The sequence below is a fragment of the Lemur catta genome, chromosome 17 (assembly GCF_020740605.2).
Source record: "Lemur catta isolate mLemCat1 chromosome 17, mLemCat1.pri, whole genome shotgun sequence".
NCBI classification, from domain to species: domain Eukaryota; kingdom Metazoa; phylum Chordata; class Mammalia; order Primates; family Lemuridae; genus Lemur; species Lemur catta.
This window is the reverse complement of record NC_059144.1, coordinates 17280448-17292737: the sequence shown is the minus strand read 5'-3', so window position 1 is coordinate 17292737 and position 12290 is coordinate 17280448. Positions and strand designations below refer to the sequence as shown.

Here is a 12290-nt window from a genome sequence, read left to right as displayed (position 1 = left end):
CTAGACATAAACAAGATTTGCAGGCTCTAGTGGATAGCATGCTTACTTCAAATAACAGCAAATGAAAACCATTAAAAGAAAACTACTGCAGCAGAAGAATCGGGTGATCCTTTACAACTAAGTAAGTGAGCTCTGACATGTTAATAGACACTCGTGAGTGGAACACCCTGGTTGGGTCTGGTTGGGAGGAAGGGCCTTAGTTCCTTATCCAGGTCTCCGTACACATGTCACCGTGTAGTCACGGCATCCACTGGCCAATCCGCCTTACTCGAGGGCAGGGGTGTGGCTCCCAGCAAGGGGGCTGGAGAGCTCTTGGCATCCCGAAGCGTTCCCCAGGGGTCAGGGTGATCAGGTCGGCTTATCCTGTGGGACGTATACAGCACTCTGCAGTTTACGAAGCACATTTACGGCAACTAGACCAAATCCCCTTGAGGTGCCAGGGATAGAACAGGGAGTAAGACAGATAATGTCCCTGTTCCATCCCCTGCACACCTGCACATACTCAATAAGTAGCTGGCAAATGTATAAACAGACGACCCCACTGGGTTCTCACACTGACCCCATGAAAGAAGCAGGATGGGTCCTGTTAGCCCTGTTACAAATGAGGAAACTGAGGCTCACAAAGACTGACTGGCCGCGTGGCCAGTGAATGGTGGAGCATGAAAGAGTGAAACTCTCTTAAGTCTGAGTTCAGACAGTCTAAGTGGAATATTAGAAACCACTTTAAATATATCCGACAGAGGGAATTAACTACAGAGAAGTGGTTGCCTGGGTGATAGAAGAGTTGAGAAGTCAGAGAGAAGCGAGTGAAGTAACTCAGGGGTAAGCAGCAGCATGCAGACACTGCCTGCCCCAGGGCTGGAGGGACAGTGGGAGGAGCTGGGGTTCCCAGAGCTCAGGAGCTGGGGCCACCTGCTGGAAACTGAGGCCAGTGGGACTCTCTGGTGGGAGCTGAAGACAAAGAGGAGTTCTCCTTGCCGCTAAGGAAGGCAACTGCCACTGGGATGGAGGGGAGAACACCCTGGCTGCTCCCTCCTCTTTTCCTCAGTCTCCCAGCAGTGCACGTCATTGGCCAAACCCAGCCAGAAGGCAGCTGACAAGAGAGCCTGAGAAATGTGTCCTACAGGGGTCAGTTACCTGCAATACAGAGTAGAGTAGGAGAAGGTGAGGAATCGGGTCCAATTATGGACAAACAGGCCCAGGACTGGTACAGGATACCACCCCATAGCTATTACTTACTTAATGCAAGAATTACTCATTAAGCATGTGCCATGTGGCAGGCACCGTGCTAGACACTGAGTTACGCTAAACGCCACTTTCCTTACTGATCAAGGGGAAGGGTTTCAGTGGAAGCAACTAGAGGGAGTAGGTGGGATGTCTCAGTAATCCCTTTGGGTGGGTGGGAGAGTGGGGTGTGAGGCAGGGGAGGATTTCGAAGGTAACTTTATATACATTATCTCACTCAATCATTTATGCCTAAAAATAGTGCTATAGGTTGTTATAATGATACCAGAATGATGTGGTATTATGATTCTTCTCATTTCACAAATGAAGAAACTGGGGCTCAGAGAGGTTAAGCAAGTTTCCCAAGTTACACAGCCTGTAAATGGCAGGGACAGAATTTCTCTTTCAGGTCCATCTGACCCTGAACCTCTGCTCTGCTCACACGAGGCTCTGCCCCAGGACCTCGAGCGTCTCACAGGTACCTCTGCCAGAGTCTGTGCAAATGGCTGGGCCCCAGCTCCTGCAGTATTCCATCCCCAGAAGCGGGGGTCCCTGGAGGACATCCCAACTAGGAGGCTGGGACTCAGACAAGGCCTGGAGCCTGCCTCTGAGTCCAGGGCCTCACACCTTATTACCAGCAGTTACAGAAACTGTAAGCCTTAAAAAAGTGAAAATGCACACTGTGTTCTTATTTAATGGTCTCACTAATGACTTATTGATTCAAAAATCTCCTTTATTTATTGAGTTATGCCTGCCCTAGGGATCCATATCACCAGGAACAGAGATTCTGGTTTAAAATGTTGAGAGGGAATTTTTTAAGTACGAAATGAAATTTAAAAATCTGAAAGCAGAAATGATTAAAAACAAAACAAAAAGAAACAAGCTCATTTCTTCCCGTTAAATATTCTTAAAGATGAGAAAGGGGCCTCTCACCACCAGATGATGGTGTTTGCCACCTCTTTATTCATTTGTTAAGAACACACTTACTGCAAACCTACTATGTGCCAGGCTAGTGGCAGGGATTAAGAAAGTGTCATCAAACGTGATTCTCCTGCTTGAGGAGTTTGTCAATTTAGTGGGGGAGACAGAATATTCGCAGCAGTGGAACTTACAAGTCTAGAAGGTGGAGAATAGAGAGCTTTGTGTAGTGACTCGCGAATGAGGAATTAAAAATGAGTCAGGCTTGACTAGTGGACAATGAGGATGTCTTTCCGTCAGAGGGAACAGCAAGAGCGAAGGCAGAGATCCTGAGAAAGCAGTCAAAACCGTCACACCGGGGATAAGGGGGCTCCAAGGGTCTCCTGTCCTGGGAACAGAGCATGTGGGAGGAACAGCAATGGGAGGCGAGATGCAGGAGGCAGCTGGGGCTCCGCGCCGTGTGAAGGCACCAAGGCACAAGGAACCCTGCTGAATCTGCAGGGCACCCAAATAACAGCGTCTCTTTTCTGGGATGGTGGAAGGGTATTTTATTTTGATATAACCAAAATTCATTCCCACATGGCTAGCCTGTGGCAAGTAGCGCGCACTTTTACTGCATGTGTGGAGCTACGGCTCCGATGCGGGTTCACATCTTAGCTCCGTCACACAGCAGGTCAGTTGATCCCTCTCAGCCTTGGCTTCCTTGGTGAGACGGAGCCAATTCCACAGAGCTCTCAGAGTACAGGCATGGGATGATTAAACGGGAAAATGTAGGCACGAAAAGTGCTGGGACATTAAGACAAGCCACAGACTGGGAGAAAATATGTACCAAACACATATCTGATAAAGGACTTGTATCCAAAATATACGAAGGAAAAAAAAATCCCAAAATACACAAAGGACTCTTAAAACTCAACAGGAAAACAAATAACCCAATGAAAAAATGGTAAAAAGATCTGAACAGACACCTCATCAAAAAGGACATGCAGACGGCAAATAAACACATGAAAAGATATTCAACATCATATGTCAGTAGGGAATTATAAATTAAAACGACAGTGAGATACTACTACATATCTATTAAAGTGGCCCAAACCCAAAACACTGACAACACTCAACGCTGGTGAGGATGTGGAGCAACAAGCACTCTCATTCATTGCTGATGGGAATGCAAAATGGTATAACCACTTTGGAAGACAGTTTGGCAGTTTCTTTCCAAACTAAATATGCTCTTACCATACTATCCAGCAATTGCACTTTTGGTATTCACCCAAATGAGTTGAAAACTTATGTCCGCACAAAAACCTGCACATGCATGTTTATAGCAACTTGCTTGTAGTGGCAAGAACTTGGAAGCAACCAATATGTCCTTCAATAGGTGAATGGATAAACAAACTGTGGAACAGACGGTCCCTGACTTATGATGGATAGACTTAGAATTTTTTGACTTTATGATGGTGTGAAAGCAGTATGCATTCAGTAGAAACTGCACTTTGAGTACCTCTACAACCATTCTGTTTTTCACTTTCAGTACGATATTCATTAGATTACATGACATATTCAACACTTTATTATAAAATAGGCTTTGTGTTTGGTGATTTTGCCCAACTACAGGCTAACCTAAGTGTTCTGAGCATGTTTAAAGTAGGCTAGGCTAAGCTATGATGTTCCGTAAGTTAGGTGTATTAAATGCATTTATGACTTATGATATTTATGATGGATTTTTTAATTTGTTTTCCATCAGTGTCCTTCAAGGTTAATATAAAATGTTTATTGCAACATAACCCCATTGTAAGTTGAGGAGCATCTATATATTCATATGATGGAATATTATTTAGTGATAAAGAGAAATGAGTTATCAAGACATAGGAGACATGGAGGAATCTTGAATGCATATTGCTAAATGAAAGAAGCCAATCTGAAAAGGCTACATACTGTATAGTTCCAACTATATGACATGCTGGAAAAACAAAACAAAACTAGAGAGACAGTAAAAAGATTAATAGTTGCCAGGGGCTTATGAGGAAGGAGAGATGAACACAGAGGAATTTTAGGGCTATGAAACTATTCTGTATGCTAATACTGTAATGCTGTATACATATCATTATCCATTTGTCAAACCCTATAGAATTGTACAACATAAAGAGCGAAACCCAGGGTAAACTATGGAGTTTAGCTAATAGTAATGAATCAATATTGTTTCACTAATTGTAACAAATGTACCACAACAATGCAACATGTTAATAAGAGGGGAAATAGTATGTGGGTGGGAGGGAGGATGCACATGGGAACTCTACTTTCTGCTTGATTTTTCTGAAACATAAAACTGCTCTAAGGAAAAGTGTGAGGACAGGGCCTGGTACACAGCAAGTGCTTAATAAATGGTGGTTTGGGGCTGTGTGTGAGGGAGGCAGTGAGCTGACTGCAGAGACACTTAGAAACTCAGCACTCTCCATGTGCCCTTTTGCACCAAATACAGATCCATCTGTCTGCAGAGGCAAAGAGCTATTGTGTGCGTTTATCAAAGGGCAGACTGTAGCCGTAGGTCCGCCAAGAAGGCCTTGCAAGGAGTGGCAGTGTCCTCATGGTTTATTTATTCCTTCTGAGAGATGCTAATATTATTCTGTGTCCCCTTCTTCTTCTAACTTTATATAATTAGAAGGATAAAAAATTGTGTTTACCCACATGCACATGGAGAAAGAAGGGGCGGCAGGCGTTGAGAAGGAGTTTATACGAGGTAATTTACAGGCAGCTCAGAATGTTCATTATGCTCTATCTACATTTTGCAAGCTTGAAAAACAGCTAATTTGGTCCTCCTTGTTTGATATTCAAGACAAGGAGAGGAGTTAAGAAGAGTCAGATGGAGGAGAAGCACACTCCTCAATGGGGAGGGAGAGGAAGGTGCGGGATCCTGGCTCTGCCGGGCTTTCAGTGGTGGTGGGGGGATGGGCAGAAGCTGACTGGTGGGGCGGAGAAAGCAGGTGGCAGAAGGTAGAGGGGAGACACACTGCAGAGACGTGGGTATCCAAAGAGCTCCCTTCAACACAACTCTAGGAGAACATCATCGCTCTGTTTGGAATCAATCTGTTCTTTCTTGCTATAGGACAAAGACCAGCGGTATGTTGGTAAATGTTTACCAAATAGCTCTCTAGGGGAAAAAAGGCCCTGATCTGTAATAGCTGCTGATTCCTGTGGTATAAATACTCCTACCATAATCGATTTCAAGCTACCAACAAGGCATTACCCGGCTCACAAAATTCCTGAAAATTTAACAATCTGCTTTTGCAAGCTGGCATGAGTCAGCTACAGTACACCACTGACGGAGGCAAAGGCTTAGCATACCCCACAATGCCTCGCATAATCTGATGGTTTGGGACCTACTTCTCGCTCTAGCTTCATGGTCTCCTCCCCACACACTGCTCTGATAACTATGCCCTTCTTTCAGTTGCTCAAAAGTACTCTGTGCACTCTGACCACAGGGCCTTTGCATGTGCAAAGGAACACCCCCATCCAAGACTGGCAGTGTGCCTGGATCCTGGGATCAAATTCTTACTCTCCCTATAACTGATCCCTCACCACACCTGTAGATCCAGCCTGTTCTACCCAAAGATTGGGAGTCAATTCTTGTCTTCAGAGAAGCGAGGTAAGGTATTGGTTGGACTCTGGAGGCAGACCTGAAGCTTGCCGCATCCCAACCACGTCACCTGAGGCCAGTTACCACCTTCCCTGAGCTTTGGTTTACCCAACTATAACATCCAAGTCATATCTATCTTTGCAGACTTGCTGCAAGGATTAAAAGACGCAAGATATGAAAGCACCTGGTATAAGAAATCAATACAAATGTGTAAATTTGGTTTTACTATTATTCTAGACTAGTGTTACTACAAATGTGGTCTCTGGACTAATAGTACCAGAGTATGCTAACACCTGGAAATTTGTTAGAAATGCAAATTCTTGGGCCCCTGCCCAGACTAACTGAATCAGAAACCACAGGGTAGGGCCCAGCAATGTGTGTTTGAACAAGCCCTCCAGGTGATGCTGGTGCACACTCAGGTTCGAGTGTGCAAATAAATGTTTAGTTATTTAGCATACAGGTGCTCAGGGTACTCACTTTAATCTGCCTTAGGAAAGACCAGAAGATCTTCCTGGAAATGGGCCATGAGACTAGAGACTCACCTTGGGCCAGGTGGCGAGGTACAGGAATTTACCTGTGTGGAAAGTGTACGATGTTTAAGGTGCTATTCTGGAAGCCCTAGGGATGCTATGCCATTTGACTCTCATAGTTACCCTGTGAGGTATGTATCGTCACCCTCTTTTATGAATGAGAAACTTAAGGCTCTAAGAAGTTTAATAACTCAGGAGAAGGTATAAGCTTGAGAGTTTCTTTACAGAGTAGTGGGGTCCTCATTCCTCCTAGAACCCCAAGATCCACTGCATGCCTCTTCCATGCCAGGCTCTCCCTCCCTTCTGTCCAACATCTCCTCCGTGTCCAACATTGGTCCCCATCCCATTGGCGTCTCACACCCACCAGCAGGAGAGGGTTCAGTTTCCTCCTCTGCACAGTTCTAACTCCCAAAACAACCACAACTCCTCTTCCCGTCCTCCAGAACCAAAGGTAACCAGTAAATCAGCCATCTCAAGTCACACTCGCTTAAAGACAGCATCACTTCAAACAGGTGGGGCCGGGGAGAGAATATCATTTAGATACTTGATGTTCTTTCTTCCTATCTTCTGGGTACTGTGGAGGGTAAAGAAAAGGTGCAATTTTTCAGAGAAAAGAGATTTGACTCATTACAATGAATTGTGGAGCTGAAAAACCATTTCCTAGAAGTATTGGAAATGTTAATGCCATCATCCCGCACGAACGGATAAGGAGGAAGCAGGTAATTCCGTGCAGACTGCCTGGGTACCTCATCGAAGCTAAAGGTCTGCACATTCAATCTTGATTGAATTACCATTAGCAAGAGAGAGGGTGGCTTGGGCATGACACAGAGACAGCCCGATATTCCGTGCACCTCCCTGTCCTGCCAGACCCAAGGGGGCTGAGGTTGGGCAGCTCCCTCTGTGGGGCCCTGGGAGGAGACGCAACCTCTGTGGGAGTGAACGGGGCTGAAGTACAATGGGACAAAGCGCCGAGAGAGGTTAGAGGGACAGTGACTGACCTGTGAACCTTCCGGCATCCTAAGCATGTTGTCCAGGCGGTGCCCCTCTGAGAGGCCTGCCTGAAGGAAGGGAGGGGGCTTCTTATTTGGATTTCCTTAGAACCAAAACCTAAGACAAGGATTTGGGTGCAAGTAGCTGATTTAGGAGGTGATCCCAGGAAACACCAGGAGTGGAGTGGGAAGTGAGAGGGAGAAAGGAAGGAATCCAATAGGGGCGTGTGTCATCCAGAAAGTCACCACTGTGGCCAGCTGGGGCTTAATCCTGCTGAGGAGCTCTGGGTGAGAGCAGAGGACAAGCACCTCTGAATTATTCCACCTAAGGGAGAGGGCGCTGGGGTACGTATACACCCACCCCCCTCAGTCACTGGTTGAGGGCAGTTTCTGGGGATATTTAATTTCCTGGCACTCTGGCCTGCCTTGCCAGCAGGCAGAGAAGGTTCCAGTGGCCAGAACAAGTCCTCAGGACAAGGGACAAAGGTGTGGGCAGTGTGAATGAGGACCAGCATGCATGCAAGTGTTGGGGGATCTGGCAGGGTACCGGTGGTTTCTGCACCAGAAGGGATCTGTAGGGCCCAGGCAAGGGCTACCCTTGGAGACAGCAAAGGACAATGGAGGTCGACAGTCAGGAGCACTGACCAAGGTGGTCACCATGGCACCTCCATCTCTGTCTCCCAGGAATCAGCAGAGAAACCTGCTGTGAGAAAAGGCCTCTGGGTTTTTTTGAACCTGATTTCCTCCCTGGAAGTGGGGGTCCTCTGTGCACGATGGCCCCACCTCCTTCTGGAGGAGAAGGGCCTCCCTGCAGAGCTCCCCTGTTCTGAGGTCTTAGCAGCACATTCTCCCCCAAGAGCACGGGTGTGGCTTGATGCAGAGAAGATGCCTTAGTAAGGAGCACGCGGCATCCTGGCAGGCAAGAGACCAGAGGTCTGGTCGTGGCTGCCCTACAGACTCACTGTGTGGCCTTGGGCAGGGCACACTACATCTCTGGGCCATCTCTCCTTGCCTGTGAACTCAAGAAGTCTAGACTAAGTTTCACCTAGTCTCAACAGTCTATGACTCAGGGGGCCACGTATGATTCCCATCTAATATTCATTCACCTTAATGTGGCCTCTCTGCCTTGAGAGCTGAAAGAACCACCTTTCAGATGAGAAACTGAGGGTTGGAGAGATGAAGAAGTGACCTTGCTAAAGGTAAATGACAGAACCGGGATTAGAACCCGGGCCTGTGTGACCTCAGGTCCGAGACTCCGACACGCATGAGTGCAGTGGCTTTTCCTGGACTGGGAGAAAAGAAGTGTCAGAAAATGTGCAGATGGCCCGTGTGCCCTCAGAGCCCCTCTTGCCTTCTCCACCTGGCTTTCTAATCCAGGAGGCTGATCTCTGTGGACAAGATGGGAGATTCTCAAACGTGCGCACGCATGCAGCGGTATCACCTGGTGGGCTTTAAAAGTACAGACTTCTGGGCCCTGGCCCCACAGTTCCTGATTCAATAGGTCTGGGGTGGAGCCCAGGAATTAGCATCTCTAATGAGTTCCCAGGTGACACCACTGCTCTGGGGACCACACTTTGAGAACCACGGGACTAGGTCAAGAGATTCCCCTGTTCTCCAGCTGAGGGTTGGGGTCAGCCTAGGGACAGCACAGGCAGAAGACTGGGTGCAGGGAAGAGCCTGAGGTGGAGGTACTTGCTCCTTCTGCTCCCTTTGTTGGGGTCACCAGGCGTGGCTGAATCCCCACTAAAGGTCGCAACTCTGGTCAGGTTTTCTGTCTCTCTCTTGGTCCTAGCAACCTCTCTCTACCCTCAGTGGCCTTGGGGTAGAATTTAGCTCTGGGGTACTGCACCATCCCTGGGAGTCTTTCTCCATCTAGATCACACCTTTATAAAGAATCTCCTGATTAATTCTCCTCCAATTACCCTGTTTGAGGTTCCCATCTGCTTCCTGCTGGGATCCCAACTGATTCCAGAAGGGAGCTCATTTTATACCATTTGCAAGCCCTGTGATCACTTCCTCTTCTCAGTGGCAGCTCCTTCCTGCCAGTCCAGGGAGCACCTCTAGAACGTCCAAGGGGCAATCTTTGGTATCCTTGAAATCCCCCTCACCGCAGTCTCTGCCCTGGAGCTACTTGAAAGCAAAGGACTCTTGGTGCTTATTTCCCCCATTCATTTCCTTCCCTTTCACTTCCTTTCCATTCCACTCCCTAGAAACCCCACCGTCTCTATTACTAAGTTCTAAATAGAATCATTTGGAAGAAAGGGGCTGTTTTGCCAAGGTCTCCCTTTGTTTCATTTGTAGGCATTGCCCTTCCTCCTACTCTTCCCTTTAATCCGTTCTGCTCTCCCTGGCCCGGGCCTTTGTCCTGCGCTCCAGCCTCGCGGTGCTCTGGGTTCCTTAAGATGCTAATCACACCCTGTTTTCTTCTTGCGCCAAGAATATTTCTATTTATCAAGCCACAGCAGGCTTCGCCTTTGGGAGGGACACATACAAGGGCAGGAACACTTCCCATTCCTCCGGGCTGTTTCTTTTTTACCTTTCCCATTTCAATTCCAGGGCTTTCCCCCCCTTTCCTTTTTTTTTTTTTTGGTTCGTCATTATGTCTTGTGCTGCTTTCTGAATCCACTGGTTACCTCGGCACAGTCTCCTTTCAGCACTAAATGCAGGCCCACGCCAGCCCTGATCTGTTGCAGAATTGCTGATCCTTAAATTAGAAAGGAGATTCAGGTTTATTTAAACCCATCGGGGTAGTATCATTAAGGTGCCTCCCTCTGGGTTTCCTGGGAGTAGACATAAGACAAGGATTCCAGGGCAAGTAGTTCATGGAGGAGGAGGGAACGCCAGCAGGAAAGGGGGAAGCGAGACCGGGAGAGAAGGCAGCCAATACAGGGCGAGATTTCGAGTCTGTTACTTCTGTGGGCAACTGCAGCCTAATGCCCGGGAGAACTCAGGGAGAAGGTGTAGAACATACACTTCCGTGGAACAGTGGGGACGCCAGGGAATTTCACGGTTGAGGGCTTCTCCTGGGGGTGTTGACCCTTCAGAGTTTGCAGGCTGCCTTGTGTTTGGGCAGAGCACCCTTCCCCAGCTTTGGAGCAAGTCCCCAGGCAGAGATGCGGCCAGGACAGCCGAGACACGTGAGGGCCCCGGGCTCAGGCTTCCAGGAGGAGGAGCGAGCGCATGCGCACTGGGCCGACAGCCGGGCGCCGGCGCCGCCTTGAGTGCGGCACCCTCAGTGCCCCACCGGGCTCAGCCTTGTCCTGGCCCTGGAAGCCCACCCTGCCAGCTGTGTGTCACTGCACAGGGAGGGGATGAGGCTGGGGATGTAGATGGGACAGGGCAGTATCTTCCACAGCCCCAGCGATGGGCTTCCAGTCCCCGGCCTTGTTTGTCCTCACTTCCTGATTCAGAAGCCCCTCTGGTGGGGCGGCGTAGACTGGCTTCCTCTGTCGCTCCTTCCTGTGTCCCATTTCTGCACTCTCTTTGTTCAAGCTAATATCTTCCTCCCTACTGGAACATCTGAGCCAGGTGTCATGTCACCCAGTCTTTCTCCATCTGTCCTTTCTGGGTGTTCTCTCAGAGTGGGGAGACCCACTGCCTACACCCTTCAGAGTCCTTCCCACCTTCAGGCCCTATTTCCTGGGCACCAGCCAGATGCCAGGTTTGGGAAAACAGAAGCAGAAGGTAGTCGTGGTTCTGCTGTCACAAAGCATCTATTCAACTGAGGGAGACAGGGTGGCAACAGGCATCCAAATGCCTCTCAAGTCACAGTGATGATGGGGGCAGAGGAGAAGATGTACACCGTGCTCTAGGAGTGGATAATGGGGTTCTGACCACATTCAGAGGGTCAGAAGAATTCCCTAAGGAAGTGATGATTGAGCTGAGGGCTGAATAATACACAGAACTTAGCAGGATGAAGAGAGGAGGGAAGGGCACTTTGACAGAGAGAACAGAATGTGCAAAGCCCTGTGGCATGAAAGGGCATGGAATGGTTAAGGGACTAAAGGAAGGCCTGTGTGGCTTAACTGAGGAGGCTGGGATGGAGAGGGCATAATGGAAAATGGCCCTGGAAAGATAGCTGAGGGCTTTTCCACAAGGAGAGCTCAAGAGTGAAGGGAAACCAGTTGAAGGGTTTTTAGTAGGAAAGCGACATCATCCAATTCATGTTTTAAAGAGGTCCTTTTGGCTTCTGTCAGGGATCAGAAATGTAGAAAGCTGGGGCCAAATTAGTTATGGAGCAACAAGGAAGGAGGCTGGGGAGATACATAGTATGACCTCTGACCTGTGCCCCCCCCCCATAGGCTTGGGCCTGGACATGTGGCCCAGCCTGGATATCCTGTCTCTCAAGGACTCAGGGTCCCTTCACTGTGCTCTAGTCTTTTTTTTCTTATCTGTGCAGCATCCCTAGGAGGAAGACATTGTTAAACCCATTTTTACAGAGACTAAAAATGAGAGTGCTTGCCTAAGGTCACATAGCCTATCATTTGTGGACCTATCTGAACTCACAATCCAACAGGGAGAATGAATAAGTGAGCATACGTGTCAGGGCACAGTATGCAAGGTACAGGAGCAGAGGATGTTGTGGGCCAGAGCAAGCAGCCACCTGTGGCCAGAGTGGGAGCCTCCTGAGAGCAAGGACAGCGTCTCCCAGTGTCCAGCCCAGGGTCTGCTCCGGGGAGGCCCACGTGTCATAAGTCTTAATACACATTTGCTGATTGTTTGAATATCTCTTTCCGACGCTTCACTTGCAAGAAATCTTGCTGTCTGAATTACCATCTTTCAAGAGACAAATTATAAATGTTTTCTGATTAGTTCCACCATTCATAGCCTATTCCTAAATCAGCACAGGAAACAGCTAAGCTAAAACTTCTGCCTCTTTCTTCCTTTACAATCTGCCTGTATCTTACTCTTTCTTCCTCCAAGTTTTTTCTTAGGCAATGTCTAGACAGTTAAAACAAAACAAAACAAAACAAAACTCTAAACTGTGCTAGAAAT

At 48.0% G+C, this 12290-nt stretch overlaps 1 protein-coding gene across 2 annotated transcripts in view; it reads right to left on the bottom strand.

Annotated features, from left to right (window-relative positions):
- PTPRT (protein tyrosine phosphatase receptor type T) overlaps positions 1-12290 on the bottom strand; it is a 1002137-nt gene that overhangs the window by 47418 nt on the left and 942429 nt on the right. The window lies entirely within an intron of this gene.